Below are 18,054 nucleotides of genomic sequence, written 5' to 3' on the forward strand. Positions count from 1 at the left end.
TGTGCATCGATAGACGACATGGTTATAACTTAGACTATTCTACAATGCTTTTGATAGATTTTATAGATTGATCTATGATTTGGATTCCCTATGGTTGATGACAGACGTGTCATATTTGCAGTTGACATTATGGTTTCATATGGAAGATGACATCCATGGATTATTATTATGATGGTCTATTATTTGCCGGTTTATATGCTTATGCAATATTCACATTTTATTTTGGTGATATGATGGTTGCATGCTATGTGCTAGCCTCACTTTATGATTACACTGGATGAGTTGATGCTATAATTCTCGTGACTATCTTATTTGTGTATTTGTGATAGAGACGATGTCATATCACTCATTGCGAGCACGATATGATCTTGTGATTCTCTTCACTTTCCTGATCATTTATGATATATGTTATTTCATATGTTGTCATCATCAACTCCACCTAGCTTGACAGGTCTAAGTGTGTCCATCACAATGGCAAGTTGATAGGAGGTAACATGAAATCGCATTCTACACTCTAGGTTTAGGTTGGTATTCTGTCAGTCGTGGTATTGTCGTTAGAGTTGTCTCGTGGTATTTTATGTTACCCTATGTTGGGTTGTCTTGAGGAGTTGTGATTATTGGTTAATTAAATTATTAAAAAATTAATTAGTTTATAATAATTAATTAAATCAATGATTGGCATTAATATTTAATATTAATGTGTGATAGCTATTATTAGGGATATTTTATTATCTATGCTTATTTTATGGATTTATATTTAATTGGTGATTTATATTGTTATTGTTATTTTGTTTAATGATTTATTATTTAATCCCTTTTGGATTTATTATTTATTTATATAGTTGTGGCTTTAATATTTGATTGGCCATTTATATCTTATTGTGCCTTGGTTTATTTACTTAATTGGTTGTTTATATTATTTTAATTCCTTTTACCCCTTTGGGTTATTTAATTAATTATTTATTCTACCTACCCTATTTTACTATTCCAGGTTGTGAGCTCGGTAAGTATAAATAATATTATTTTAATATATTTTGCCTCAAATTGAGGTAGGGGTTGGTATGAAATATATTTTATAGATTGCTTTCATTGGCCGACATATTTTCATGGTTTTTGTTTAATCCTCTACATATTGAGTTTCTGAGATTGTCGTGGGATTAGCCTGTGGTAGATTTTCTAGAAAACTATTGGTGATAAAATATTTCTATGAATTTGGATTGTGGAGTCTTGGCTTGGCTTGGATTTTGAATTGTTGCACTTCATCGAATTCATTTTCCATCACTTATATACTTCCAGGTTGGAGATATTACTCCCGTGTTATCTACATGTCAATTTTGAGACAAGCTTGTTTGCACTGTGTCTATGTAAAGATTGTTTGCAGGGGTTGGGAAAATTGATTATGTTGTAAGATTATTTACATGGTAAAGAAGAAATAAGTATATTGGGAATTATTGTTTATAATGGCTATACTTCTGGTGTTGTCGTCAATGGTTTTTGTATTTTTCACGGTGTGATATCATGCTTGGATTCTATATCCCTTGTGCGTATTTGTTGAGTTGTAAGAGTTGTCTTGTGTCTCTTCTAAGTCGAATTTATGTCATAATTAATAATTTAGTGTATCCTCAGCTGAGTCGTATCCTCTGATTTCCATATTTCTGAGTCTTGCTTTGCGTATACGCTTAACTATTGTACGAATACGTTGAAACTATATATTTTCTATTCTGGTAGGTGAATGCATTGTTTTAGTAAATATACGCGTTGCCAAAGTTTGCAAAGGCGTCATTATTTATGGTATATGTGCTATCATTATATTTTAATTCACCAGTCTAGGGGTCAAAGGCGCTCTTTGAAGCCTGAGTGTGTTGTTTCAGTTACCTAATGTGTTGATGTGGTTCACACAAGCATTGTTTCATTAGTCATATGTGCTAAAGTACCTTATGAAGGCATTGTTTTGGTTTCCATATGCACTACTTTGTTGAGAAAATGTATGAAACTGCTTTGCCTGGCTTTCTGAATCCTTTTTTATTTCTATATTTTGATTTTCAATATCCAAAGACTATCATTTTGGGTTTCCTGAGTTGTCCCAAGACTAGCTATTTGATCTAAATTGTGTATTTGTATTGTTGTATGGTTACAAGAAAGATGTTGTGCCTTGCATTTATTTTCTCTTGGGCTCATATTGAGTTTACTTTTGATATTATGATAATTGCATGATGTGTGCTCCATGTTGCTTGTGAGGTTGTGATTAAATGGCATATGGCATTCGTGTCTTTTGATTATAGCATATTGGTTGTTAAACCTCGGCTATCCAGTTATGCTGCATTGAGAGCCCTTGTTATGTGATATGTTACCCTAAGGTCTAGGTGCATGCTAGGGGGAGTGGGCTTCCAAGTGAGTGACTGGGGTCATGAGGATTAGACTACTAGGATTATTTATGTTTAGTACTACGGTCTAGACCACTAGGATAGCTCATTGAGAGTTTACCTTGTAATCAAACGATAACATAAGTAAACTAACCCTAGGTGGGATGGGTAGAGGTAAATCACCATAATAAGATAAGAGTTGACTTGTGGCCTCAAATCATATCCCTAGTGTAATTATATTAATCTGGGAATGGTTGGGAAGACCTTGGTTATTACAGGTAAGTCGAACTCCCTTGATATCCTCAAAGGTAGGGATGGCCTGGCATGTGTATCATGGATGTCGAGACATTTTCCCATTGGTTGCTTTATGGTGATAGTGTGTGATGGCACTCCTTCCCTACATGTAGGTCCTAGCACCTTAAGCCTTATTTATTGGAGAAGCCTCTGGAGATCTCATGCTTTTGATTTAGCCATATGGTGTGTTGGTGTATTGTTCTTGTGGATTTCACTTGAGGGAGTTTGGTTTCATCCTTTGGTTGTTAGGTTTCAGCCTAGATCTAGTGTGTGTGTGGGATCTTGTGTCATCTCCTAGCATGAGGGGTGGTTCCTTATGGTTCCACAAGTTCAGGTGGTTTGATGCCTTCTTCCATTAGGATGCTCTTCATTGGTTTCTCTTGTGCGTGGAAGTAGATTCCTTATCTCTTCAACTATTGGATGGATTCTCATAGTGGATTGATGTATTATGATACGTATGGCATTCATGATATAGTTGTATATGTAGATTGAGTATCATAAATTTGATATAATGGATATTTGATCCTTATGTAATATGTTATATTCATTGTTATATCTATGTTGTATCTTGGATATTGTTTAATTATGGAATATGGATCTAGATTCATGGTTGAATGAATTGCCATTTGATTAGGCTTAGTTGGGATAAAGTTAATTCTCTTCAATGTTCTAATCCTTATGAAATTAGTATTTGTTGGAGGTGTATATTTATTTAAGTAATGGTATCGAGATACCCTAGGGAATGTTACTGATGTATTGTATTTAATCTTGCTTGCATAATGTGATCTTATGTTCATGCTTAAGATGAATATGTGCATATTTAGTAGATAGATGTTTAATTCATATGTGCTCTTAGTTGATTATGTTGCATTAATAGATGAAGTTAAAAAATATTATTATCTCTGTTTGCATGTTACTTAGCTATGTTTTTCTAGGGTATTTTGGTAGGCATTACATGCTTTTACATTTTCTATCTCGGGAGACCCAACTTCTAGAGGTCATAACTTTTGACCTAGGTATCCAATTGACAAACCATTTGAATCTCCAAAAAGCTTGCAATGTGCTCTATCAAGAAAAAAAATTCTATTTTATTTATATACACTTTAGGACCACTTTGGAGCCTCTAAGACCTTCAAAATTGACTTCAAAAATTTAGTTGCCAATTAAAAAAAAACTTTAATATCTTTGAATATAGGCATGATCTTGCAACAAAAATTTATCAGCATGATTATCTAGACAATCCAAAGCTTCAAGGAAAATTTTGCATTAATTCATGCTCAAATGAAAAATCACTATAAATAGTAGCCTTATGTAAATGCAAGGTTGAGACACCATTTTCCTAACAAATTCTACCTACCAACTCATAAGATAGTTACTTGGATAATCGCAACACCCAAAATGAGGAGGAAAAAGAACATTAAAATTTAGATCTTGAGAGAATATGCAACTCCTGTGAAAAAGGATGGAAAAAGAGAGCAAAAAGTTGAAAACTAGAGGAATATGAAGAGGGCACCTTAGTTCCCAGACGGAGAGATTTAATATGAAAAAGTGTATAGCTTCAAATGTGAGGAGTTTCTTTTGTTTTTCTTGTATCGAATTTGTAGAGAATAAGTTTTTGTTGTAAGACAATTACAAAGCCTAAGAAAGTATGTTTTGATGTTTCTTATAACTAGTTGTTAAATGTAGGGATTTGTCTTAATTTATATAAAGTAGTCTCCAACAAGATTTCCTACAACAAATTGTTTCTTTGATTCATTTTTTATTCATTTAAGTGCTAATTTTTTCTTTAAAGTGTACTTCAAGTTAGGCAGATAGCTTCACTACTACAATGATTGACACCTATTGAGGATTATGAATTGTTCATATGCATCACAAAATCTATGACATTTGTGGTGGATTATATGACAATTGGCTATTCTTGGAGGTAGCATCCAATGCATGCAAGGGGTTTGCATGTATTTAAGCTCTCTACATGTTGACGGAAGTGTTTTCATGTAACATGGGTGCCCTAGTTGGAGATTTTGTGATGGGTATATAATCCTGATTCACATGCATGCAAGAATCGTGTAAGTCAGGAAAACACTTACAGTTGTTAGATTCTTGCCACATGGATCTTGGAATCTATCTTGGGCTCTTTCTCCTATGCAATGACAATAAAAATATTTTTTATATTTTATAGTTTGCATGAGACTATTTTCTATAGGTATTGTGATGATTCTAAGATCACTCTAGGATTTATGTGTTTGATTTAAAACTCTTGTGAAGAGTCTTGGTGCTTGGAATCTATTATAAACATGTGTATTTACTAAATACAAAGTATTGTTCTTTTGGAGTGTGTGGTTTTTTCCCAAAAGGGTTTTCCACAAGTATATTTGGAGTTCATGGTGTGATGATATTGTATGTTTATCCTTTGTTTCCATATGTGTTTTCTTCATATAATAACTAGTTAAATGTTTATACGAAAATTTGCATCATCTCTCCCACTAGATTAGTGTTTGGAAGCATTTTCCACACCTTTTCTTCCTTTTAGTGAAGTCATTTGATGCATTTACTATTCTCAAAAGACGCTCTCCAAGATGAGCATGGACTTTTTTGCATTATTTCGTGGTTTTTCTATTTATTATTTTGGTAAAATAATTTGTGGTTTTGGCCTCTCTTCTTTCATATAAATTGAAGGTATGAGATGGCGTTTTCATATCATTATTTACATATACATGGTTGTTGTTGTTTTTAGAGTTATTCAAAGTGCAAAGTGTTATTGTGTTGATATTATCTCATGTGCATTGAATATAAATACATATTTATCCTCTTTCTCTAGTGGACATTTTTTCCTCAAAAGGGTTTCCTCACATAAATCATCTGTTTATATTGTGTGTTATTTATTTATTTTAGTGTTTGTTTATGCATTTGCAAAATATTTTTTATGAAAATCATAAATAAATCATATTTTACATTTGGATTCACTTTATAGAGTATTTTATTATAGTAGTTTCACCTTGTTTCTCAACATTTGGTATTAGAGCTAATAGCTCTATATGGATTGGAACATATATTTTTAAAGTGTTCAAGGCTTTTTGGCTATATTAAAACCTTTTGCATTGTGTGGTTTTACAAATTTGGGTGGGATTGAAAAACATAGCCTTTGCCTCACTTTCATATATTGAGAATTTTGATGACATTGGATACAAGATATGAAATCTAAAGATTGAAGATGTTTCAGAGGAAAGAGATTTGTGGGTGCTAGTTGTAAATGAACCAAAACCATCCCAAAAGACACAATAAACCATTATTTTTGACATATATATCATTCTCTTGAATGTTTCTAAAGAGACTAGTACATACAAGCTATGGAAGAGGATAGATAATATTTACCAAACTCAAAGTCTAACAAATAAATTGTATCTCCAAAGATACTTATATTCTTAATAAGTAAAACATGGTGATTTGATTGTAGATCATTTAAATACTTCTAATTTAATTTTGATTCATCTTGTTCCAAAATATATTAAGTTGCAAATGGAAGATAAATGCATCTTATTGTTTAAAACCCTTGATAATATTTGTGTATTCCAATATTTTTGAGAAACTTACTTATTATATTAAAGTTGAATGATTCTAGTGTGCATCTAAAGTTTAACAAGTCTAGCTGCAAGTCGATGAGAGGAAACTTGAATTCCTCCACATTTTTAATTCTCCAATGTGACTAGATATTTTTTAAATGGATGTAATCATAGTACCAAATTTTGGATCACATAAGTGAAAATGTATTAGGGCCATTATTAATAAAAAAATAATTGATAACTTTTTATATTATTCTATTGAGAAAAATAACTTATAAATTGATGAGATTATAAGTTTATTGGTTTTTAGATCATTTATCCTATTATAGTGATACTTTAGTTTAACCTTTGTTCATATTCCTACCACTATTAGTATTATAAAATAAAAAATGCTTAATGTATTGAAAGAATAGAATATAGCCTTGGGGACGCTAATTCTCATGGTCACTTTTTATTAGGAAAGGAGAATAAAGTTCATCAAGTGGAAAAAGAAAATAAAAGTGGATGGTAGTTGAAGAAAGTTGTCCAGTTGTTTGCCATTTTATTGAAATGTTTAATATTAGCATATGTGGTTAAAACTAGAAATTTGAAAAGAGTGGTTACACATCAAACTCTTATTAATTGAATCCATGGATTTTGGTTATAAGCTATAAAGTAGTAACTCTTATATTTTTTGATAACTTGTTAAACAGAATGAATGGGTATATAAGTACAATCTGTGTATTATATAATATAGATAATGATATCTTAAAAATTCGATTAACAAGAGAAACGATTTATTTTGAACAATCTCTAAGAATCTTGTTTTCTCATTGGCAAATTAAAAGGAGGGCCACTCTTAGTAAATAGATATTTCATTTTGTTTATTATTTTCAATTTGCAGGTGTGTAGATTTCTAGATTTGATTAAATTTTTTTGTACCTTATTTGAGCTGATAATAATAATTATTTTGTGTTTAGATATTAGTAATAAACTCAAATTAATGTGCGTTGTAAATTGAGTTGATGATTATGAATTGAATTCTATTTTATTTTACAACAATGTGAACATACTTCATGTAGCCAAATTATAGTCTTTATAAGAATTCATGTAGCTAAGATTCTCAAGTCCTATCACCAATTTGTAATGTTTGTAATAGATTAGCATAAATCTAGTTATCTCAAATAGTAGATTTTATTTCATTAAGCTAATTGTCATTATGCCTTCGGCAAAGTTTACTCCCTAGAATTGAGATAGGATAAACTAAATCATAAACTAAAATATCAAAATATTGTTTAAATATAGAATGAATAATAGTTCCTTCAAATTGTTCCTAGCATTTTGGCATCGTTGCTCAAGAAAAGTGTTAAAGACGTGATATCCTAGCAAGTTTAGTTAGGACTAGGCAACTACCCTTAATTTGCATTATGCTAAATCATATAGATCCATTAATCAAATAAAAGATGAGAAACGTATATTTGTCAAACAAACTATAGTAAATAGTCTAATAACCCAAAAAAATTGAAACAAGAAGTGAGGCTACAATTAGTTAACAAACAAATGAAAAAAAAAAGATAATTAAACTTGATCTAAAGAAATCTGTGAATGAATCAATTACTATAAATCAACAAATGAACACAGAAAAATTATACCTTGAATCACCACCTAATATTCCATTAGTAAAACCAAAAATTCCAAAAACTTCAATTGTAGCCTCCAAGTGGTCTTTCAAAGACTATCACTTTTGAGTTTGCAAAACAATTTGAAGACTTATATAAATTACAAAGTGGTAGGATTTAAGAAAATAAAAAAAACAACATAACCTCACCTTCATCTTATTGGGTACCTTGAAAATTTGTAATTATGGTTGACGCATATAGAAAGAACAATAATTTAATGATCGATCCTTGGCCAATAATGATCTCATCTCATCCTATGCAGGAATCCCATTGAAGAATATAATTCATTTAGCTCTACCAATGTTTTGAGAACAATCTGTTGAAGATCTTGACATGTTCTTCTCTGACTTTGACGTTTTGTGTTGGAACTATAATTACCAAAGTGATGCTTAGAATCATAAGTTACTTCCAAAGATGTTGCATTAGACTTGGATGATACTCTATCTACACATGGGATATCAAGGAATGGTTTTTTATGAAATATATAGATTATAGAAAGACAAATGAATAAGGAGTATAAAATATCTAAAGAAATGTGTGAATGAATCAATTACTATAAATCAACAAATGAACACAGAAAAATTATACCTTGAATCACCACCTAATATTCCATTACTAAAACCAAAAATTCCAAAATCTTGAATTGTAGCCTCCAAGTGGTCTTTTAAAGACTATCACTTTTGAGTTTGCAAAACAATTCGAAGACTTATATAAATTACAAAGTGGTAGAATTTAAGAAAATAAAAAAAAAACATAACCTCACCTTCATCTTATTGGGTACCTTGAAAATTTGTAATTATGGTTTACGCATATAGAAAGAACAATAATTTAATGATCGATCCTTGGCCAATAATGATCTCATCTCATCCTATGCAGGAAGCCCATTGAAGAATATAATTCATTCAGCTCTACCAATGTTTTGAGAACAATATGTTGAAGATCTTGACATGTTCTTCTCTGACTTTGATGTTTTGTGTTGCAACTATAATTACCAAAGTGATGCTTAGAAGCATAAGTTACTTCCAAAGATGTTGGATATCAAGGAACGATTTTTTATGAAATATACAGATTATAGAAAGAAAAATGAATAAGGAGTATGAAATATAGATTATAGAAAGACAAATGAATGATGTTGGGAAGATAGGGAGAGCGAGGGAGAGATATTAATATAAAGAGGTAGAGATAGAGGGGGAAGAGTAAGAGAGGTAGGAGTAAGGAGATAGAGATAGGGGATAAAGTTAGAGAGGAAGATAGTTATGTATATATATAGGTAGAGATGGATATGGACATGAAGTGAGATATGAAGAGGAGAGGGGGAGATAAAAAGAGAGGAGAGAGTTTAAAAGAAGGATGGAGAGAGAGAATGAGAGAGGGAAGATATAGAAAAATAAAGATAGAGATAGGAAGTAATATATAGAGAGAGATGGAGAGAGGGAGATATATAAGAGGGGATAGAGATGGAGCGATAACAAGATATATATATATATATATATATATATATATATATATATAGAGAGAGAGAGAGAGAGAGAGAGAGAGAGAGAGAGAGAGAGGAAAAAAGAGAGGTAAAGATAGAAAGTTATGGAGATAGATAGGGAGAGATGAAGAAAGGTAAAATGATAGATAAAGATGGAGAGGTATGGATTTAAATAGGGAGAGATAGAGAGATGGAGATATAAGGAGATATAGAGAGAGGAATAGAGACATATAGAGAGATAAAAAGGTAGAAAGATCTACAAATAAAGAGAAGTAGAGATAGAGACATATAAGGAGAGAGAGAGAGAGAGAGAGAGAGAGAGAGAGAGAGAGAGAGAGAGAGAGAGATGATATGGAAAGATATACGTACAATAAAATATAATATTTAATGATAATATGTATAATAATAAAATAATTATATTATATATAATTTATTTTGTATCATTATAAATGTATATCATATATTGTATTATATTTATGTGTTAATTTAATTTGTACTTGGGGAAGGGGCCCAATTAACATTCATGTTCCACCAATGGTTCATTAGATTTCATTAATGAAGATAGTCCACTAAAAATCATCTAGTTGCCCACTAGTATACCCAATAAATTATTGGGGCATTTTTGCATAAATATTGGATAATTATACAATTTTTGTGGTGGTCAAAGCGAACAGTTAATGAGAAAATGTAAAATATGTATCAAGACCTCAACTTAAAATGAACACTTTCTTATCCTTGCATGCACAAATCCCATCACATTTTTCATAACTACCCAAAAGCCAAACAATAGCTATAAACACCTAAGTCTCATACTAAGAAAACAAAAAAAAAACATCTAAATTCAATGTATTGTTTAGAATCTTAAGGTGACTACTCGTACTCTTCCCCTCTATAAAAATATATTAACTATTAATTATAATAATTAACATACTTATATTTAATAGTTTTATTGTAAAATATAATATATATTAATATTTAATAATTTATAATATATATTAATAAATATAATTATAATATTATTTTTAATAATAAATAATACACTTATAAATTAATAAATAATTAAATTAAAAAATTAAACTATTCTCTTTATTAAAGCGGATAAGAGTAATATTTATATTATGACAATTTCATTAATAATAGGTAAATTTAATTTAAAAACATTTTTTTTATATTCACTATCGTGGAATCTTGAGGTGTCCTCGCCGAAGCGAGACTAATCTCCGCATGTGTACGACCCGCTCACAAGGTAGCAACACACACGACTCGAACTCAAGACCATGGGGAGCATACCCACACCTTAAGTTGCGATCCACGAAGGGGCGACCTAGGACCAAGCCCTTTTAAAAACAATTCATTAAAATTAATTATTAAAAAGGATAATAATATAACTTAAAAAATTAATATGTCCATTAATTTTTATAATTTTTATCCTTATTCTAATTAAGACCATTGGACTATTTGATATTCGTTCAACTATGAAATTTACAGTTAAGATAATTAATAGCAAAGAAAAAGAGGAACTCTTAGCTTCTGCCAAAAACTTTATACTGAAGCCGGGTGAAGGTTGAGGCCCTAACATTGCCATGATACAATCCCAAGAAAGTCCTATAACAACAGATATTAAATTATTTGAATTTGGAAGATTTCTATTTGTAATTAGACTTATGAACCCACTTCAATGTTATGTGGAGCAAATATCCAAATACGTATACAAGGCAGCAAAAATAATTTAAATGTCCTTAACTTCCATGTATATCATATCAGGCAGCAAAACTAATTTAAATGTCCTTAACTTCCACGTATACAAGATTTACATGACAAATTCACCTTCTTTTATTTTTCTCAGTTTTTAACAAATCGAGAATATTTAATACTCTCAAGTCAAATATCTTTTAACTCAGAAACTTATCCCACAGCCTTTTTGGCAAGCATAGTAAACAGATGGCAAAGAGACAGTTGGGAATGTTTGAAATTCGTGCCCTATCTTTTTATGAGTACGCTGAAAGACTCTTAGCATGCTCTGACAGAAGGCAAGGGGCTGACTGGACTTGAGGACCCACCATCACACAGATTTCAAAGGCAAATTGTTTTGGACCCGACAGTATTGGTAGAGTAATAACATCGATGGTACTAACGGCCCGGGGAAAATGTATCGGGTCGCCCACTGAGGCATCATTTATCCAGGAGTTAAACCGTCGAAGAAGATGAATTGACGGAAAGATGGACGATTGTGATTTATTGAATCATCTTCCATTCCGTGTAAAGAATTTTGTACCCTTGATATTTGAAGTGAGCTGCTCAACTTCATATAGAATACACCTTTCGTGTAAATAAAAATAAAAATTATCATAATGGGCGGCAAAAACTACAGTTAACATGTGAGAATTAAAAAGATTTCGTACACTTGGTTTTGTTCAAACGGATGTTATCAGTTGTACGAGATGCCGTTTCACGTTAGTTTTGGTCACGAGATGTTATCGAGATGCTTTTTGTCCCTCAAACAGCATTTCGCGGGTAAGTTGAGATTACCTAGTTATTAGCAAAAATCCAATTGACAAAATTAATTATATAATCGGATTTTGTCAAGCCCATCTTGCTTTAATTATATAATGAAGAGAGCAGCGGAGAAGGAGGGAACAAAACGGTAAGTTAGTTTTTATGCTAAGCTGGAAAATAATTAGTTTTTTAATCAAGCTTGTGCACTACATGAGATTTCTGACTATTTCTTGTCATTTGTGCTGCGTTAATGTCAGTTACGAAGAGATGCCTTTGCCAACAGAGATAGACGCACAATCGTATCTATTTCAGTAAAAGAGCATTTCAAGGATGATACAGGAGAATTTGCACAGTTTATTCAAATCTGCACAGAAGAATTTGCACAGTTTATTCAAATCCTCAATGATTTTGGGTCAAAGACGTATGTAATCATTTCAAATCTTTATTTAGGGCTTCCGAATTTTTAACTGATAATGTATTTTACGCTCTTTGAACGGGCATTTTTGCTTAATTTGCAGATGTGATGCGATTGGGGTTCAGCTGAGCCATGAACTTCTTTTAAGTTGCAATAAATTCCTCCCAAAAGGCTTCGAAATCTTGTGTCCTTCCAAAGATTGTCTACGAAACAAACAACGATTTCAGCTTAAGGAAACCCTAAGATATATTCAGAAGATTAAGGTAATTCTGAATATGATTTCTTCTCGTTTATTCATTTTGATGGTGGATTATAGAGTGGGGTGTGATTTGAAATGATATAAAGGAAAAATTATTGTGATATAGAAACTACATTGTCTTTAATTTTATTAAAAACTTTTTTTAACATTTGAAACCTACATTTTATATGCATTTCTTGTTTTGAATTGTTTGGATTTGTTCGAGTTATGATGAATTGGTATATAAGTGCTGAGTAAAATGTTCTTTTAACAATTGAAGATTCTGTAACTCCTCATTGATATTTTGATTTGTCATAGCAGACGCCCTTCCAAAATGAAGAATATATACGCAAGGGATTATTTGAAACAAATCAGGCATACTGGATACAGTGGGTGAGAGCTTATCATTCGGTGTTGGGTGCTCCCTATTTATGACAATAGTATACATGTTTATTATTTTGTATTTAACATTGTCAAATTGTGAATTTTCAGATTTGAGTTGGACATTCTCATAAAAAATTCAAGCGTGTACACGAGTTACTGGAAAAGCAACATGACTACGCAACTCAGACAAGTGCTCATTTCAGAATTGTAGACCACCTGACAGGTAGGTTCTTTGTAAGAGTTGTTGTACTTAGAGTCACAAGTTGGGTATTTAGTTTTGGTTGGTTGCAAATGTGATGAGTAATATGTCAACATTCGGCCATTGCAGCTATGAATTTAAGGTGCATTGAGCTCATTTATAGTAATTGCGGGCTTCGTATAATAGATCTGTTGCTTGAAAAGCCAGATCGTTGTTTACCAGTAATTGTGAAACGTCTTCAACAAAAGCATGAAGAATGGGTCAATTATCGGACCAGATTCAACAAAGGTTGGGCAGAAAGTACTATCAGAGATCTTTTGACCACCATAGTCCCTGCTTTAACCAAAGAGATGCAAAATGTTTGAGCAAAAAGAGGAGAACCCATTTCCATTTATGATTTGGAATATATTATGGGCAGATTGTTGTATATAATATTAATTTCTGACATCTGAATCTCTATGTGCTTCTTGTTGGAATATTTAATTTCTCTCATTTGGCATGAGAACAATTGTAACGAAATATTTATTTCTAAATTGTCAAACATGGTTGAGTTTTCTCTCAATCTCTATGTGATTCTTGCTGGAATATTTTATTTCTATCATTTAAAAAGAGAAGCATTGTAAGCGCAGTTTTTTTTTTTAAATAAGATTCGTAAATATACATTTTATACGTTAAGTTTGTAATTTATACGGACTTATATGATAAGTTTCTAGAATTTCTAAAATTTGTTGTTTATTAAAGACCTCTATTTATTGAGGTGATCGAAATGCATTCCTCATCTCTCATCGTTTGATCAATCAATCCTTGGTCATGATCAAGAACTTCCTATGATGTCTGAAATTGAATAAAAGAATCCTGTGCGTTAAAGAACGAAATTGAATAGAAGCATCTCTGCTGATGATCTGCAGATCATAATTAGTTCAGAACATTTATAACAGTATAATACCTTCAATTGGTATCGCACCTTAGAAAAAGACGAGAAGTTTTAGAAGAATAGAGAGAAGAATGAGAAGAACAGAGAAAAATATTAATGCATTAAATAATCAATTGAAACAAGAACTCAATTAAAATTAACAAAAAGACAATGAAACTGTATTTGTAATTCAAGACATGTCAATCAATTTCTCTTAGGATAAGTAGTGTTGTACGTGTTTTAAAGAGGCATGGACTATTCTTATAAATGCATATCAAAGTGTTCATATGGTTAGGTTGTAATCATTAAGGAATATTTTTGAAAACTTTCAAATGGGTCAAAATGAATCACTTAATGAGTTTGTAACAAAAGTTCAAGGAATGATAAATTAGATAATCAACATGTGATTGAGAAAATTTAATAAGTTATCATTCCAAATTTGATAATGTTGTTTCCATAATTGAAATTTCAAAAGAACTTACATCTATGAAAATTGATAAGTTGAGTGGCATTCTTTCCACTACAGAAGAACGAATGAAAATTAGTGAAGAACCTATGTTATTCTTTCAATCGTTTTGGCACATTATTAGCCAAGACATTGTTAAGGGTGTTAAAGAATTTTTTTTATCTAAGCTGATCTTGAAAGAGATAAATGTCACATTTTCGGTCCTTATCCCCAAGACTCCGAGCGCTGACTCTATGGAGCTTTTCAGACCGATTAGTCCGTGCAATTCCTTTTATAAGATTATATCTCAGGTTCTCACCCTTAGATTTCTTTCTATTCTTCCTGACATTATTTCTCCTCATCGGACCAGCTTCATTCCTAAAAGGCATATTCTGGACTCCATCGTCTCCATCCACGAGGTTGTACACTCCCTGGAAGTCTCCAAAAACCAAGGTTTCCTATTGAAACTTGATTTATCGAAGTCTTATGATCGGGTGGACTGGTGTTTTCTTCTCAGAATCCTTAAAGATTTCGGATTCGGTAAGAAAGTGATTCAGCTGATTTCCCGACTGATCTCTACTCCCTCACTTTTAGGTATTGTCATTGGTTCTCCTACCCCCCTTTTCAAGTTGTCAAGAGGTTTGGGACAAGGGGATCCTATATCTCCTATTTTGTTTGTTATCAAAAAACTTGTTTATGAATGTCAACTAAAAGGTTCCAAACCGTCGTCGGTTGAGAGGGTATGCTCCCATCAAAAATTTGTTGATGACACGGTGTTGATGGGCGCATCAACTATCAAGGAAGCCAGGACCCTTAAATCGATTATAAATATCTATTGCCAAGCCTCGGGTCACCTGATTAACTGGATGAAAAGTTTTCTCTTCTTCCTCAACACTCCTAAATATAGGCAGGGAAGAATTGCTAGAATTTTGGAATGTCAGATCAGTTTGCTCCCCTCTATCTACTTGGGTCTCCCTCTATGCAAAAATCCTCCTGAGACGTTTTGGAGTACCCTGGTGGACAGATTCCACAAAACAATTGTTGGCTGGAAAGAAGCCCTTATGAGCCAAGCAGGGAAAATCCAATTATTAAAATCCTCCCTTCTAGAGCCTTCCTATGTATGCTTTAAGTCTATTTAGAATTCTGACCAAGTTTGCTGAAGGTATTGAAAAGATTCAAAAGTCCTTCCTCTGGTTAGGGGTAGAGGAGAGGAAAAGGATTTCTCTGATATCATGGGACAAAGTTCGTAGACCTAAAAGAATGGGTGGCCTTGGTTTGAGAAACATTAAAACTCTTAATAAAGCCCTTCTCGCTAAATAAATCTGAAGATTGTTTGGGAAAACCAGTGAATGGGATTCAATTTGGAAAGCCAAATAGATGCAACCTCAGATATCTCTTGCAGATTTTCTTAATTGCTATGAAGCCCCTTCTGGATTGGCAATTTGAAATAATGTGGTCCAATCTAAAATGGTTGCTGGAAAAGGTAAAAGATGGATTATTGGTAATGGTAGAAAAGTCAATTTCTGGGAGGATACTTGGTTGATGGAGACCCCCCTCTCCAACAAGGTTTATTTTTACACCTTTATCTTTGTGTGCAAGGCCAGATTTTGTACTAAGATGGCTTACTGCTGGAGGGATAACCATTGGGTGAATCTGAGTGCCATAGACCCATCCATTAACCCTGTTATGATTCTGCTTAATTCTATTTTTTTGGACCCTTTGCTTGAAGATAAAATCTTTTGGGCGGGTACTTCCTCTGGTAGTTATTCGATGGTTTCTAATGTCCTCTTATTGTTCCACTCTCTTGAGCCTCCCCCTTGTTGGTCTAGAGCTTGGATTCGTGGTCTCATTCCCAAGATCAATATATTTTTTTGGATCATTCTGCAAAACAAAATCTGCACCATTGATAGTCTCTGCAAAAGAGGCTTCCATCTACCCAATAGGTGCTACCTTTTCCATAATGAGGAAGAAAATGTTAACCATATAACTATCCACTGCCCCTTCTCTCAAGCTATTTGGTCACAAATTTTGCAGCTTTGGAACATGAATTGGGTCTTTCCTGCTTCTATCCAAGAGTGTTTCACTTGTTGGAGATGCCCTTCCTTGAACGACTCTATCAACCTTCTATGGGACCTCATCCTGCCTCATGTGGTTTGGGGAATCTGGAAATAAAGGAACAACAGATTATTCAGAGAGTCCTTCTCCTCCCCTGAAGTGATGTTTACTAAAATTAAGTGGGCCATTGTGGAAAATTTGAAAGCTAATGGTAAGCCTCTTCTTTTCAGGAGCAAGGATGAATCGAAGCTCTTCAAAAACTGGAATGTTTCCTCTTCTATAGATATATGTGACCAAAAAAATAAGAGAGAAAGTAGTAGGTGGTTTTTTTCTTCGACTGGTTCGATCAAAGCTAATTTTGATGGGGCGGCCAAGGGAAATCTGGGGCTGACTAGGTGTGGACAAGTGTTAAGAAATGAAACACGCTATTGTATTGTGGCAGTGGCACTCCCCATGGGATCCCAGACCAACCACTTAGACGAGGCCATGGCAGCTTATCAAGCCCTTGCCCTTCCCAAATCTTTGGGATTTAATAAAGTTTGGCTTGAGGGAGATTCTAATAACATTGTTAAATGCCTAAAGGGCCTATCCTCTCCATCAACGAACCTTCATTATAAGGTCATTTTTTTAACCTCTTCATTTTACCATTCATTCTTTTGATCATCCATGTCTTCAAAAAAATTACTAAATTAGGTAAGTTTTGGGAATTTAAAAATGTCACCATGAACCATAATTTACTTGATTGTATTTCTCATAAGAAACTTTTTAAAAAATATAGTATTTATTTTTTTATTTAATTATAATATTTATTTTCTATTTTCTATTAAACATATATTTTTTCTAAGCATGTAGAGCTCTAAATGAGCATGTGAAAAAATGGAAAAAAATTGTTAAAAACTAATCCTCTATCATACTGATGATCCTATATATATATATATATATATATATATATATATATATATACAAATAGAAACCCTCTTCACAAAGAAGAAAAGATAGTTAGTCACAATAAAATAAGTTGGAAAGAAGTTGTTAGTAACACATTACCCAAAGTAATGGGTAAAAAAAATTCCACCCAAGATATAATATATATTATTTATATTATATATTTATATATAATTTATTATATAAAATAAATAATAAAAATTACATAGATTTCTTAATTATTGTTTTTATTGGTTTCTTAATTATTTATTTAATATTTTATATAATATAAAATAAAAATTATATATAAAAACAATGGATGCAAAGCATCATGTTCCTACCAATAGCTATGATAAAAGTAGATATGAAGATAAAGGGAAAGGGGGAGACAGAGAGATGATGTGAGAAATAGAGAGTTTTTATTTTAAATTTAAAAATATTTAAATACAAAAGATTAAGATTTTAAACATAATATTTAATAACAAGAGACGCAAGCGTAGAGTTCTTGCCAATTGTTAGTAAGGATAAGCAATGAGTGAAAAGAGACTTGTAGTAAGGGTGTAGATAGAATTAAGGAGTTTTGTGGAGCTCTGAATATTCCAAAATTGTAAAAATTCAATAAATCATTTTCAA

General features: G+C 32.2%; 1 long non-coding RNA gene across 2 annotated transcripts; it reads left to right on the forward strand.

Annotated features, from left to right (window-relative positions):
- Positions 1-11,895: 11,895 nt before the first annotated feature.
- LOC131054242 (uncharacterized) lies at positions 11,896-13,646 on the forward strand. Of its 2 annotated transcripts, XR_009368440.1 has the most exons (6): positions 11,896-11,996; positions 12,106-12,269; positions 12,367-12,526; positions 12,823-12,894; positions 12,994-13,108; positions 13,214-13,646. It is a non-coding gene; the product is annotated as an uncharacterized LOC131054242 (long non-coding RNA). The 2 variants fall into 2 exon arrangements; XR_009368439.1 differs by lacking the exon at positions 11,896-11,996 and having other exon boundaries at positions 12,006-12,269.
- Positions 13,647-18,054: the final 4,408 nt, after the last annotated feature.

Source organism: Cryptomeria japonica, unplaced genomic scaffold (assembly GCF_030272615.1).
Source record: "Cryptomeria japonica unplaced genomic scaffold, Sugi_1.0 HiC_scaffold_282, whole genome shotgun sequence".
In the NCBI taxonomy this organism is placed as follows: Eukaryota; Viridiplantae; Streptophyta; class Pinopsida; order Cupressales; family Cupressaceae; genus Cryptomeria; species Cryptomeria japonica.